The sequence below is a fragment of the Gossypium arboreum genome, chromosome 3 (genome assembly GCF_025698485.1).
Source record: "Gossypium arboreum isolate Shixiya-1 chromosome 3, ASM2569848v2, whole genome shotgun sequence".
NCBI lineage: Eukaryota > Viridiplantae > Streptophyta > Magnoliopsida > Malvales > Malvaceae > Gossypium > Gossypium arboreum.
This window is the reverse complement of record NC_069072.1, coordinates 91,710,498-91,726,409: the sequence shown is the minus strand read 5'-3', so window position 1 is coordinate 91,726,409 and position 15,912 is coordinate 91,710,498.

The window sequence follows — 15,912 nt, the reverse complement described above, 5'->3', positions numbered from 1 at the left end:
TGGGTGTCCTGCGTATATTCATGTTGATAATGGAAAGTTGGAACCGAGATCCATTAAATGCGTTTTTCTTGGTTATAAAGCTGGTGTAAAAGGGTATAAGTTATGGTGTCCTAAAAATAGAAAAGTTGTGATTAGCAGAGATGTTGTTTTTGATGAAACTGCTATGCTACCTAACTTATCTCTTAAAGAGTCTTCCAGTAAAGAAAATCAAAAGCAGATGGAACATCAGATTAATACAGAGTCAACTCCTCAAGCCAGAACAAAAGTTGAGAATATAGTTGCTTCTTCACCACAATACTCTATTGCCAAAAACAGAACTAGAAGAGAAATTTAACCTCCAAAAAAGTATGTCGAGGCTGATCTAGTTACTTATGCTTTAAATGTGGCTGAAGATATAGATGCGAATCAAGATCCATCTAATTATTCTGAGGCGGTTAGCTGTGAAGACTCAGAAAAGTGGATGTTTGCTATGCAAGAAGAGATGGAATCACTCTACAAAACCAGAACATGGGACCTTGTGAAACTTCCTAAAGGTAAAAAGGTTGTTCATTGTAAATGGGTGTTTAAAAGGAAAGAAGGGACTCTAGGAGTTGAAGAACCCAGATATAAAGCAAGGCTTGTTGCAAAGGGTTACAGTCAAATTCCAGGAGTGGACTTCACAGATGTGTTCTCTCCAGTTGTTAAGCATAGTTCGATTCGAGCTTCGCTTGGTATTGTGGCCATGCATGATTTGGAGCTTGAGTAGTTAGATGTAAAAACTGCATTTCTGCATGGAGAACTTGAGGAGGATATTTATATGCAACAACCAGAGGGTTTTATAGTCTCAGAAAAAAGAGGACTATGTTTGCTTGCTGAAAAAGTCCCTTTACGGGTTGAAATAGTCACCAAGATAGTGGTACAAGAGGTTTGATTCCTTTATGACTTCTCATGATTTCAAAAGAAGTAGTTTTGACAGTTGTGTTTACTTTAAGAAAAACAGTGATGGTTCTTTTGTGTATCTACTTCTTTATGTTGATGACATGTTGATAGCAGCAAAAGATAAAGGAGAGATAAGAAATGTCAAAACCCAACTAAGTAAAGAATTTGACATGAAAGATTTAGGACCAGTAAAGAAGATACTTGGAATGGAGATTCTCAGAGATAGAAAAACAAGTAAATTGTACCTAAGTCAAAAGGGGTACATTGAGAAAGTTCTTTGCAGGTTCAATATGCAGAGTGCTAAGCCTGTTAGTACTCCTTTAGCAGCCCATTTCAGACTTTCATCAGATTTGTCTCCACAATTAGATGATGAGATTGAGTACATGTCACATGTTCCATACTCTAGTGCAGTGGGATCTCTCATGTATGCTATGGTTTGTTCACGTCTAGATTTATCATATACAGTCAGTGCAGTTAGCAAATACATGGCAAATTTTGGTAAAGAACACTGGAAAGCAGTTCAGTGGATTCTAAGATACTTACGAGGTACTACTGATGTTTGCTTACAGTTTGGAAGAACTAAAGATGGAATCATAGGGTATGTTAATGCTGATTTCGCTAGAGACCTTGATAAAAGAAGATCTCTCACAGGTTATGTCTTTACAATCGGAGGTTGTGCAATCAGTTGGAAAGCCACTTTGTAGTCTACAGTCGCTTTGTCTACCACTGAAGCTGAGTACATGGCGATTACTGAGGCTTGTAAAGAAGCTATTTGGTTGAAGGGACTCTTTAGTGAACTCAATGAAGACCTTCAAATCAGCACAGTATTTTGTGACAGTCAGAGTGCCATCTTTCTTACAAAAGATCAAATGTTTCATGAGAGAACAAAACACATTGATGTTCGGTATCATTTTGTTCGTAATATTATTGCTCGTGGTGATATTGTTGTGAGCAAAATTAGTACTCATGAAAATCCTGCAGATATGATGACTAAGTCACTTCCTATAACCAAGTTTGAGCATTGCTTAGACTTGGTTGGTGTTCATTGTTGAAGTTAAACCCTTAAGGGGTTTTATGGAAGAGGCGGAGAACTTGTTTATTGGAAGTTCACGATGAAGAACTTGTTCATTGAGAATTTGTGTCAAGGTGGAGATTGTTAGAATTAAGTGACCCAAATTCTTATTTAAATAAAATACGATGGAAAATAAAATAAAAGTAAAATCCATATAGAACTAGACTTCTTTTATTTTATTTTAGAATAAGGTTTTTTAAACCTTATTAAACTCCATCTATTTTATATTGATTAGGATAAGGTGTTTCAATCCTTCTAGAATATGGCTTTACAAGCATATAAATAGACATAGTCTATTCCTCTTGTATTGATTCAATTTTTCGACATAGTGAATTTTCTTCTCCTCTGCCCGTGGTTTTTTCCCGAAAGGGTTTCCACGTAAAATTTGTGTGTTCTTTATTTTTTTTCTCAATTATTGTGAGAATCATCTTCAAGCTTTTTCTTACCAAGAGTTTTTTTTTGTGGGGAAGTTAGAGTTATTTAAGGGGGGTGTCAACTCATCTTATTTCCAAGGCTCCTTATGACTTCTACACGCCACTTTCTATCTTTTCCATCTATCTTGTTCTGTTTCTTTTTTTATTTTGTTTTGTTCTAATTTAATTGTTTCTAATTTTAATTTGGATTTCCTGTTCTTTTTCTATATTTTATTTCTTGCTTTAATTGTTGTCATTTTTAATTCTTAGATCTGACTTAGATTTGTTTTATGTTTTAGGTTGTGTCAAACTTCAAATTCTCCATCATTCATCTAGAGCCCTAAGCCAAATCCACAACTTAGACAAAATTACAATCCTATTTCGCACACATTCATATCAATTTGTATTAGTTTATTAGGCGTTTTGGGTGTTCTCTGTGTTTTTATAAATTGATTTCCAGCAAAACAATCTCAAAACAATTTTCTTACCCAAAATTTTTTTGAAAACAAATTAGTGGGTAAACATTTTCCAAATGATTTGAAATTTTACATACTACTTCTTGGCACTCTCCTAGAATATTTTTTTAAAAAAAGTGATAAAAAAATAAAAAAATACGAAAATAGGAAAAAGAAAGAAAAATAAAAAGAATATTTTGTGGGTTGAAACTTATGTCAAACTTTCTAGATAAAATCTACATTTTTTAAGGAAGCTCCAGTTTAAATTTTGTAATTTTTGGAAATTAGGAAAACGTCGAACAAAATTTGTCAAGTTGCTTCGTAATTTTCGGGATTCAGCAATTTTTATTGGCTATTAGCCTTAGGTCTTCATTTGTTTTTTTGTTTTTCATTATTCCTTTATGCATTCTAATACTTTATTGTTTCTTGTGTTAGTAGGTTAAAGCACGTTGTATATTTCTTCCTCCGTGTAACACAATTCTTCGATGTCTAGTTGATTTTGGACTCCTAGTGTCATTAGGTTTACTTTTTTTTTTATGAGAGAGAAAAAAAAGATACATCTAGACTACATAAGCTAACCCAGTCCCCCTAATCCGGAATGTTTCAAAAACTTGCAAACCATGTCTTCCTTCACATGTCAGCTTGTCCAAAGTATCTGCCTCATGATTATCCATTCTAGAAATATATGAAATACTCCAATGATCAAGCTAGGCCAGCAAATGACGAATCCTTCTAACCAAAGTCAAGTTGGATCCTCCTATAGGTCTCTCCTAAATAGGCTTAACCACCTCAAGATTATCAAATTGGATTGCCACAGCACCATAGCCTCGATCAATTAAAATCCCTAGCCTATCTAAGATACCCCATAATTCAGCTTCAAACACTGAGCAAATCCCCAAGAATCTATTAAACCCAGTGATCCATTCCCCATTTCGGTTTCTCACAATTCCTCTTGCAATAGCAGAACCATCTTTGTATCTGACAAAGCCATAAGTTTTCAAACAAGCCAAATTCCTAAATGGGTGTGTGCAAAGATAAGGGATCTGAAACGTCTCAATTTGCCTCATCTAGACAAAACAAATTGCTTGGCCCAGCTATAAGACACCTTAATAGTATTCTTATTACTCTATGAAGTACCTTGAAAGATGAAAAGATTTTGATTTCTCCAAATACGCCAAATAATGATCCCAAAAAGACATTGCCAATCAACCTTGCCGAAGCAAAAATCATGAGGATTTTGTAGGTTTGAAATGAACCAATCTTGCAGATTATCCGAATAAAACCTATCATGTCGATCTGTATGGATTAAAAGATTCCAAATGCTTTTCACTGGAGTACTATCCTTAATAGCATGCAACACTTCTTCAGAATTATGCCCACAGACTCCACACATCGAATTGTGCCCAAACCCCCGACGTACTCTCTCCTATTAATCAATAACTTGGGCTTGAACGCAATCCAAATAATAAATTTGACACATTGAAGACCTTGAAACTTCCAAGGAAACTTTCACATATCCTCTTTCGACTTCCAAGATGTTTCACAAAGTTTCTTATACGTACTTTTAAAAGAGAAGGATTTTGTCGAAGTACCTCCCTAGATAATTTTATCGACACCAGCGGCTGAATGTGGTGAGGGTACCTGTGACAGCCCTAAAGTGACCCTAGTCGGCAAGCGGTTTCGGGACCGCTAAATCGAGTCACCGAAATGTTCTAACGTAATATTTATTGTCTAGAATATGTGAATATGAATGTGTGAAAAATTGAATGTTTGGATTTTGTTAATTGTAAGTGAATTTTATCAAATAGGACTTATGTGAGAAAATTTAGAAATGTGCTAGGCAAATGTAAGGTGGCCTATTAATACATGTGGGAAAATGGTTGTCCTTGCATGTCAAATAACCCCCTTTCCTAAGGTGAGTGGCCGGCCATGACAAGATTATGGGCAAAGGAAACATGTTTCCAACATGTTTTGCTAGTGGTGTATGTAAGAAGCCATAAAATAAAAACTAGCATTAAAGAAATGAAAAAAATGAGCATGGATGCCCCCCATTGTGCCGTAGCTAGAGAGAAAGAAAAGAAAAAAAAAGGGTTTTGTTCATTCATTGTTCATTCTTTTGGTTGTTCTTGAAAAAAAAAGTGAAAGGAAGGAAGATTTACCTAGGTCAATTCGGCAAGTATCTTTGGCTACTAGGAGGTAAGCATTGAATTTGTTGATTTGGTTTTGTAATATGCTAAGTTGAAGTGTGGGTGCACTCTTGGTAAGGTCAAGGAAGATGAGATTTCTCATGTGTATTTAGACAATATGCCGAATGATTAAGTGTTGGAGATAGGAGTTTATTTGCATGTTAAATGATTCCTACTTAGCCCATGCTAAAATTTGTAATTTTATGGATGATAGGAGCATTCGGCTAGGGTATAAAGGTAGGGATTTTGGTTGTTCATCTAAGTATTGATGAGGAATGTACTATGGAAATAAATCGGCCTTCCTAAGAATACGAGTTGTGAATGTTTATACGTTTTGATTTAAGTAAAATAATTCATGTTTGAACACACAAGGATTCGGCATTGTTCATGACTATTGTATTTAGAACGTGATTTTTGAATATTCCGAATATTGGAATGTAAGTATAGGTGTGATCGGTCATGGGAATTTGAGATGAAATTAGGTGATTAAAAGATGTTATAGTTGACATTGTATATATATATATACATACATTCGGCCATATGGGGTAAAAAAATGGGTCATATGCTCATGAGATAAAATTTTGTGAATTGATGTATTAATGATGATAGTATAGTTGATGTCATGTATATATGTATAAATATTTGGCAAGACGGTTAAACTAGTTTATTTATTGACTAAGCTCAAGAAGCTCGAGGTGGAGAAACAAGCAAAGGCAAAGGAAAGAACATCGAGTAGCCGAGTTGGAACCATTTTGCCCAACACAAGGTAAGTCATTAAGCACATATGTTTGATATTGCTTAAATGATTGGAAAATCTATGCAATTGTGTTTAATGGAATGCTATATATGTATAAATGAAATTGTATGTGTATGGAGTGATGATAATTGTTGAATGTAAAAGAAATAGTGAAATGTGTAGAAAGTTTGCTTTCGGCACTATGTGTCTTGAAATACGTGTGTATGGTGACGAGATAGGCACTAAGTGTGCGTGCTGGAAATATATGGCACTAAGTGTGCATGCTGGAAAAAAAATAATACTGACCTTTGGGTGTGCGAGCTCGAAGGGTATGGCACTATGTGTGCGGGCTTAAATCGCGTGGCACTAAGTGTGCGAAATCGAATATTAAGCACTGTGTGTGCGTACTCTATATATATGGAGGGTGTGTCTCCATCGAGTTGAGTATGGACAGCGGTCGGGTAAGTATCTCGAGCTCATGACGAATAGAAAATACGTTCATGCTCGGGTCGAATTTGGTAAGCCTTAAATCTATGTGATGATTGAAATTGTATGATTGTGGTGGAAATGAGTTAGTGTGTGAAAATGCTTCAAATATCTTGTTGTGTAGAATATGAAATGTGGATGTATGACTTGGTATGAGATTGGACCAAAAGGTCCGAGGAATTATGGTATAGATTCGATATGGATGAGTACCTAACCTCGTTTATTGTTCATGTTGTAGTAACTTTATCGGTGGATTGATGAATGCTTATGACTTCTGAGTTATAAACTCACTCGGTGTTTTCTTGTCACCCATTTTAGGTCTCTCGGACTCGTATTGTTTGCGTGATCGAACCGTCATTGAAGTCATCACACCGGCTGAAATATTTTGGTATTGTCTTCGTTGTTGAAGAACATTTGGCATGTATAGGCTATTATATTTTGTTGAACTGTGGGTTGTAAACTTTAAGCCATGTGAAAATGGCCTATGTGGTCGCCGAGTGGGATGCTAGAACCTATAGCCACGAGTCTTAGAAACTTTAATTTTGATAAGGTGGCCATAATTTGTGTCATGTATGATGGATGATTAAGGCCAAGGAAAGATTCATGAAATTGGCATAGTCTACTGCAGTAACTGTTGCGGACAGCAGCAGTGAGGTGAGATTGAAAAATCACTAAAAATAGTAGAAGTAGAATTAAATAGTGAATAAATTATGCAATTGAACCTTGATGAATCTAGTTTAATATGGACGGAACAAAACAACCATATGAGCAGTATAATGAGAGATATTAAAGTTCTCGTGAGACAGGGCCAGAACGGTTTCTGGGTCCCTGTCGTGACTTTGAAAATTTACTATAAATTATCCAGAAATAATTAGAAGTCATGACTTATATGTGAAGATTCAATTTTGAGTCTAGTTTCATTAGAAACAAACGGTACCAGTATTAAAGCCCTGTACAGAGAGATATTCAAGTTTTAACGCGCGAAGGTCAGTGTAGTCGACTCCTGTAACATTGGTGACTTTAACTAATAAACTGTACCAATTGGCCCAACCAAAAATTCTAGAAATAAATCCATGGATAGATATATGAGTCTAAATTCAGAGAAAATTTACGGAATCAGTTTCCAAGTTTTGAAACTCGAGATATGATTTTTAAGGCGACAGTGACGCAGTTAGCTAGCCTGCCTAGAACAGCAATCAGATTTTACAAAGAGAGAAATAAGGGAAGTAAGCCCGGTAACACCACGTGTTCAAATCCGGTGACGGTCACGGGTTTGGGGTGTTACAGTACCCCTATAATCTTACCATTGACCACCTCAAGTAATCAAATGGAATAGCTCAGGATTCTAAGTGCCATCGTCTAAAACTATATCACTCAGAACACACTCTAAATCAAGATTTGAATGACCAGGAATTATACTAATGAGAGTCCCCACCCCTAGTACCCAAGGATTACGCCAACATCTGACACTTCTCTGATCCCCTACTGACCAAAGTAGATTTTCCCGAACAAGTGGCCAAACCTTTGAGAGGGCTCTCCACAAGAACGAACATCTGCTACACAATAGGGTCTCAAGAAAACCTTTTGCAACCTCATACTTAGCTTGGAGAACCTGAGTCCAAAGAGGTTTAATATCAAGTACAAGTTTGAAGTTTAGCTTCATCATGAAGGAAATGTTATGGTCCGTAACTTTTGAAAATCAAGACCTCTATGATCCCTAGGTTGGCAAACATTTTCCCAACTAATCAAAGCCACTTTTTTCCCACTACTTGAAAATCCCTACACAAATTGACGCACCATACATTCAATTTCCTCACAAACGCCTTTGGGTATCATCATTGACTGCATAAAATAACTGAGAATCGCCAACAAGACTTACTGGGATAGAGTGGCTCTGCCAACTAATGACAATGACCTAGCATCCCAACTCTGTAGTTTGTTTAGAACGTTATCCACTACAAACCACAAGGTGTTATTAGTTATAGTAACAGCCCGATTTTGGGCATAGTTAGAACAGTAGTTTTGTAACCACTAATTCGAGGCCAGAGAAATTATTTTTAATATTATTTTATATGTTATAGCATGATTATATGAGTGCATGAAAATTTTGGTGAAATAATTTTAGCGATTGTATGCTTAATTGCGAAAAATGACTAAATAGCATAAAGTGCGAAAGTTTTGTTCTACCAGCTAAAGGTGTCAAATAGCTATAGAACATTAAAGTAGAGGTCTTTATTGAGTAAAAAGACCAATAAAATATTAGTGGCTGGACATGGAGCCTTAATTCAAGGGATGGTCAAATGTTAGGTGACTAAATTGATAAAATAATAATAAACCTAAAGACTAGCTATCATCTTTTTCATTTCTTCTCTTCACCATCGAAATTATCAGCCATTTTAGGGGTTTTGGGGCTTCAAAATTTCATCCACTCTTTACTCTTGTAAGTAAGTGATTTTGATGGTCTTTCTTGATGATTTTTGTATTTTTGGGACCCTTGTAGCATAAGCTAACTAATGGGGGGACTATTTTGCAAAATAGTTGAGAATATAGGGTTTTTCTAGAGAGTATTCATGTTGTTTGCTAAAATTTTATAGAAGAAAATGAGTTATGGTTGTTAAATAAACAACTTTTGCGAAGCAGTTTTCATGAAAACCCTAACTAAGGACCATTTTGCATAAGTTATAAATAATGTGGTAAATGTGTGAAATAATTGGAATTATAAGCTGCTTCTAGTATATAAAGAATTCGACTAGGCTTGGTTAGTGAGAAAATTTGATGAAAATTGATTTACGAGCCTAGGGGTAAAATTGTAATTTTGTGAAAGTCTAGGGGCAAATTTGTTATTTTACCAAAAACATGATTTATAAAATGTCTTGATTAATGTGAAGATTAAACTAGTAAATTTTATCGCTATAGATCAAGAAATACGAAATCCGGACTTAGACCGGGGGAAAGCCAAGCTAGTGGATTAAAAATCGACTAGTCACCCACCTTTTGTATATCGACGTAAGTTGTACGTAAGTAAGGCAACTTTATCATTATTATGTGTGGAATGATTGATTTTGCAAAATAATGTTGAATATGCTTATGATTAATGTATGATGAAATTCAATGTGGTAAATTCCCAGTTGAACCTAGGAATAGATTGGATATCCATGCCATTACATTTGGGTGATATGTGTGCTAGTGTAAGACCATGTCTGGGACATGGCATTGGCCACATTATGTGAGCCAGTGTAAGACCATGTTTTGAACATATCATCAGCAATGTTATGAGAGCCAGTATAAGACCTTGTTTGGAATATGGCATCGGCAATGTTATGAGAGCCAGTGTAAGATCATGTTTGGAGCATGACATCGACAATGTTATGAGAGCCAGTGTAAGACCATGTTTATAACATGGCATCGGCAATGTTATCAGAGCCAGTGTAAGACCATATCTAGGACATGGCATCAGCCTTGACATGTGAGCCAGTGTAAGACCATGTCTGAGACATGGCATCGGTAAATTACCCTCTTGTGTGAGGCTTATCGGATATCCTTTAGTATTCCAAATGGTTTCACGGGTTATTTTAAAGCTCATGATAAAGATATGGAATGATATAATCATGTTGTGAGTGGTACTTATTCAAAACTCATGAGATATAAGTCTAGTTAGGATGCCTTAATGGTAAGAATGACATGAGTAAGTTCTAGCTATGAAAATGATTTTGGAACGATTTTGTATTCTTTGGCTTATACTTGTGATATATAAGCATGTAGTGATATTTACCTTTGTTCACTCAAGAATGTTGTGTTGATTTATAATATGCTATGTGTTTAAATATGCATGGTTGATGTTGTTACTTATTTATATGCAACTTACTAAGCTTTATGCTTACTCCCTCTCTTTTCCATCTTCATATAGTGCTGCCAAGCTAGCATCGAGAATCAAGGGACATCGGAGGCATCGATCACACTATCACCTGAAGCTTTTGGTATAGCTAGTTTAAATGTTTTGAGTGTGGCATGTATAAGGACTTGGTCTTTTTTTTAGTGTCATGTTAGTTTAGCCACAAGTGTTGGCTCATATGGATGTGATATTCATTTTATATAGGCCATTAATGTTGGCTAATATTGATTATTATTAAATGCATTTGATGAAAATTCTCATGGTTGCGGCTGTTCTGATTATGTGTGTTTATGCTTGGATTGGTTATATTTGATGTTGTGTAGGTTGATGCAAGTAAGGGTGGCAAAAAGGCTTGGTAGATAGCCTTTTTTTTGTCTACATGGGCAGACACACGGGCGTGTGTCTAGACCGTGTGTGACACATGGTTTGCCCCATGGGCGCGTAGTTAGGCCATGTGTCCCTTACACCTAAATTTAGCAAAACAAAATGCCCAGTAGCAACCACATGAGTGGAGACACAGCCGTGTGTCTCAACTGTGTGGAGGACATGGCCTAGTACATAGGCATGTACCATGGCCGTGTGCTCTTAAAGGGTTGCTGACGTCAGAAATAGAATGTCAATGTTTTTGTACACGAACTGAGACACAGGCATGTCATGGCCGTATGGGGGACATGGGTCATGGACACGAGCGTGTGCCAAGCCGTGTGAAAACCCCTGTAAGTTTGAATTGAGAAATAAATTCGCAAGGGCTAGGGACACGGGCGTGCCCCGATATGTTCAGGCTGTGTGAGCCACATGGGCCTTCAACATGGCCATGTTAAGAAGACACACGGGCGTGTGCCCCTATTTGCTTTGAAAATTTTCAAAGTTTTCTAAAGCATTTAGTTTATTCTCAAATCATTTCCAAAGTTTGTTTTGGACCACGTAGGTCTATATTAGGTTCGTTAAGAGGAAGTTTGAAAATTAAAAAAATCGAGCAAAATTTATGACCTGAAAATGATTGTGTGTATGTGTTTAAGCCTGGTAACGTCTCGTATCTTATTCCGGTATCGAACTTGGGTAAAGGGTGTTACATTTAGTGGTATCAAAGCTACGGTTTAGTCAATTCTCAGACTAACGTAGCGAGTGTACAAATCTAGCTATACATGCCATAAATACATTGTGATAGTGTGACGACTCCTAACCTTTAAATTGTGTTTTCATATAGTAAATGAATATCGACAGAGAAGTGGTGGATGATGTGGAGAGTAATGCACTGGCTCCCACTGAGGGGACTACGCCAGTCGAGAGTGGGCCTGTGACACTAAGTCAGAGCGGAGGGGCTAGAGAAGCCTACCTCTATATGATGGATGCCTAGTATTCAGAGTTTATTTGTGCAAATCCGAACACTCCACCTCCCCCACCCTCCAGTCCCTTAGCCTAACCCTATATCGCCCTAAACGGTGGAGATGTTAAGAAGGGAGACACCTCCGGTTGATACAATTAAGAAGCAGGGGGATGAGGAGTTTAGAGCGAATATAGATGATGACCCAGAGAGGGCAGAATTCTAGTTAGAAAATACCAATAGGGTATTCGATGAGTTGTCTTGCACACCTGAGGAGTGCATGAAGTGTGTTGTGTCACTTCTACGAGACTCGGCCTACCAGTGTTGGAACACCCTTATGTCAGTTGTACTAAGGGAAAGGATTACATGGGAGTTCTTACAAGAGGAATTTCAAAGGAAGTATATTAGTCAGAGGTTTATAGATCAGAAGAGAAATGAATTTCTAGAATTGAAGCAAGGCCGAATGACAGTAACAAAATATGAGTGTGAGTTTGTAAGACTCAACAAATACACTAGGGAGTGCGTATCTATCGAAGCCATCATGTGTAAGAGATTTGAGGAGAGATTGAACGAAGACATCCGATTATTAGTAGGTATCTTAGAGTTAAGAGAGTTTGTGGTGTTTGTTGAGAGAGCTTGCAAGGTAGAAGAATTGGTCAAGGAGAAGAGAAAAGGTAATAACGAGTCTCGTGACTCAAAGAAAAGACAAATGGGAAAATCATTTCAGACCTCATCCAAGAGATCGAGAGAGTTCACTACTCGATTGAATGCTTCAGTGGGATTCTTGAGTAGAAATAAGAATTAGTAGTACATGGCGTCTAAGGCTCAAACCACTTCCACCACGAATGCTGGTAGTGCTCGACTGAACAGACCAGAATATTCAAGTACAGTAGATGCCATTTTGGTGAGTGCTGAGAAAATGAAAGAGGCTGTTTCAAATGTGGGTCATTAGACCATTTCATCTGAAACTGTCCTGAAATGGAGGAGAAAGGCGAAAATTAATATGCGAGAGCGAGTAATGCTCCTTCGAGAGGTAGACCACAGAAGAACCCAGGAAGAAGGGCTAAAAGTAGAGGTGTGCCTAAAGATTCCACCGTGAGGTCTGAGGGCAGAGTGCTAGCAAGGACTTATGCCATTTGCGCTCGCGAAGAGGCATTGTCATCGGATGTAATTACGGGTACTTTTTCTCTTGACGATATTTCTATTGTAGCTTTGATTGATCCGGGGTCTACCTATTCGTATGCTTATGTAAATTCGTGTTTACCATGAATATGCCTGTTGAGTCTACAGAATTTGTGATAAAAGTGTCAAACCCGTTAGGTAAGCATGTGTTAGTTGACAAAGTGTGTAGAAACTGCCCTTTGATGATTAGAGGTCATTGTTTTCCAGCTAACCTCATGCTACTACCATTTGATGAATTTGACTTAATTCTTGGAATGGATTGGTTGACTATTCATAACGTGTTAGTAAACTGTGGTAGTAAGTTTATTAAGCTGAAATATGAAAATGGGGATATCATTCGGGTTGAATTAGGTGAACCGGATAGCTTACCTATACTAATTTCTTCTATGACTGTTGTGAAATACATGAGAAAAGGGTATGAGTCTTATCTCGCATTTGTTATGAATGCCTAAGTGCCAGAGGTAAAGATTGAGTCAGTGCCAATGGTATGTTAGTTTTTGGATGTGTTTCCAGAAGAGTTGCCCAGACTGCCTCCATCTAAGGAAGTCGAGTTTGGTATCAAGTTAGTTCCTAGTACTGCACCTATATCGATTGTCTCGTATAGGATGGCACCGTTGGAGTTAAAAGAGTTGAAGGCTCAGCTACAAGAGTTAACGGATAAGGGTTTTGCGAGACCGAGCTATTCTTCGTGGGGTGCTCTGGTGCTTTTTGTGAAAAAGAAAGACGAGTCAATGATGTTATGTATAGACTACAGACAGCTCAACAAGGTGACTGTGAAGAACAAGTATCCTTTGCCAAGAATAGATGATCTGTTTGACCAATTTAAAGGAGCACAGTGTTTTCTAAAATAGACTTAAGATCCAGTTATTACCAGCTAAGAGTTAAGGAGCAAGATGTAACACCCCCTACCCGTGTCTAACGCCGGGACAGGATACGAGGTATTACTAGACTTAAACACAAACGATCATGCAATCTGAGCCATAAAATTTCGTTCCAAATGAAAACCAATCAAAAATATTCATAGGGTCCCTATTATGGGCCTACGAGGCCCAAAACATGCATTACAAAAGGTCTGGGACTAAACCGAGAACTTTGGAAAGTTCTGGGAAAACTTAGAAATTTTTCTCACAAAACAGAGCCACATGCCCGTGTGGACACAAGGGCACGCCCGTGTCCTCAGGCTGTGTAACTCTATGTTTATGACGTCAGAACACAGTTTGAACCACACGGCCAGGCCACACGTCCGTGTCACCAGGTCGTGCCCTTCACACGGATGAGACACACAGCCGTGTCTCAGCCTTCATGGCCAACACTTGGGCTATTTTCCAAGCCTTCATGTTACCCACAATCCCTTACATATATATACACATCATAATCGCAATTCATAGCAGCATTTTAATGATTAAAACACTCTTTATTGAGACACAACATGACATTTTCAAGGCATCATTCACGTTTTATATATTCTCACATTATACCGATTTTAGGCATACCGTATCTCATTTATTTGACCAAGTCAAATACTTTACCACTTATTCTCTTATACCATGATTATCACCTTATCCATCTAGCATTCACGCTCAAGGCATTATTGTCTTACTTGCCCTATTATATATTAACCATGGTCATAACCACTTCGAATGGTCATGAAGCATTCATCACACATGCATGTCACAACACCAATCATGCATGGCCAACCATCATGCTCACATCATTTCATCACAAACATTATAACATAGCATGGATAGATAGATTTGCAAACCATACTCAATATCAGCAACACCCTATGGCCATATACAAATAAATCAAAATAAGCCAATACATTTGGCCAAATCATAGAACACACATCATAAAGAAAACTAATCCCTATACATGCCACTCACTTGAAACTTCTCAACCTATGTATCAATATCCCAAGGTGATAGCTTGGTAGTGTGATGTTGCCTCCGACGTTCTCCAACCTTGAGCTGACCTGACAACACTAAAAGTAATGGAAAGGAGGGAGTAAGCTTTACGCTTAGTAAGCTCGCATGAAAATAATAAGTAAGGAATTAATATGCTATTTCAATTTCTCTCTATTTATTAAAAATCCAATCAAGCTCTTTTCTTGAGTCACAGTCACTAAATCATTTATATCTGGAGCTAACACCAAATTAATATCTGTTAATTTTCCCAGAAACTAGACTCACATATATTTTTATCATAAAATTTTCAAAGTTTTTGGTCTAGCCAATAAGTACAGTTTATTCTTTAAAGTCTCCCCTATTTCGTTATCCAATAGTTCTGACCTCTCTTCACTAAAACTTAATTATCTCTTAGTATGGGATTCAGATAATGTTCTTGTCTATTTCTATTGAAAATAGACTCATTAAGGACTTAGTCATATGAATTCTAACCCATAATTATTTTTTTACAATTTATAGTGATTTTCCCAAGTCAAAATAGGGGATTCCAAACTCATTCTGACTTTATCTCACAAGAACTCAAATATCTCATAATATTAAATTCTTTTGATTATACCATTTCTCTATGTGAAACTAGAATCAATAAGCTTTCATTTAATATTTAATTCAGTATTTAATTCAACTTATAAAATTTTTGGTGGATTTTCAAAGTCAAACTATTGCTGCTGTCGAAATAGTTTTAGAGCAACAAAATGATGTTCATCATAAGATTGCCGTAAAAATATTATTCTCATATGTATCATTCATCTATTTGCATTCTTACCACAAGTCCATTTCATTTCACATGTCAAACACATGTTCATGGGTTTCGAGTACGTACCTGTGCTATCTCTTAGCACAACCACTCATCCAAACATGACAATCATGTGCATCATACTAGTATCATCTAAGCATAGATGAGTTTATCATTTCAAGTATTTCCATTTCTATTTCTCATGTTAATCTCGTTGAATTTCTCATGGATCTCGATGGATAGCCCATTTACCATCAATTCATACAAGTGATCATCTCAATACACACTCCCGCGAACCTTACATCTTACGGCGGGATTACCAGTTTAGGCTAAATCCCCCGTAGCAATAACTCATAGAGCATTGTTGGGATTACCAGTCCAGGCTAAATCCTTTTCAACAACAATTACTCTCATAAGCTTGGATCTGAATTGCCAGTTCAGGCTAAATTCAGTCCTCAATCGGATTACCCATCCAGGCTAAATCCTTTGTAACATCCCGAAATAGGGCCTAAACGAAATAGTGGTTGCGAAACCACGAATCTGAGGTCAAA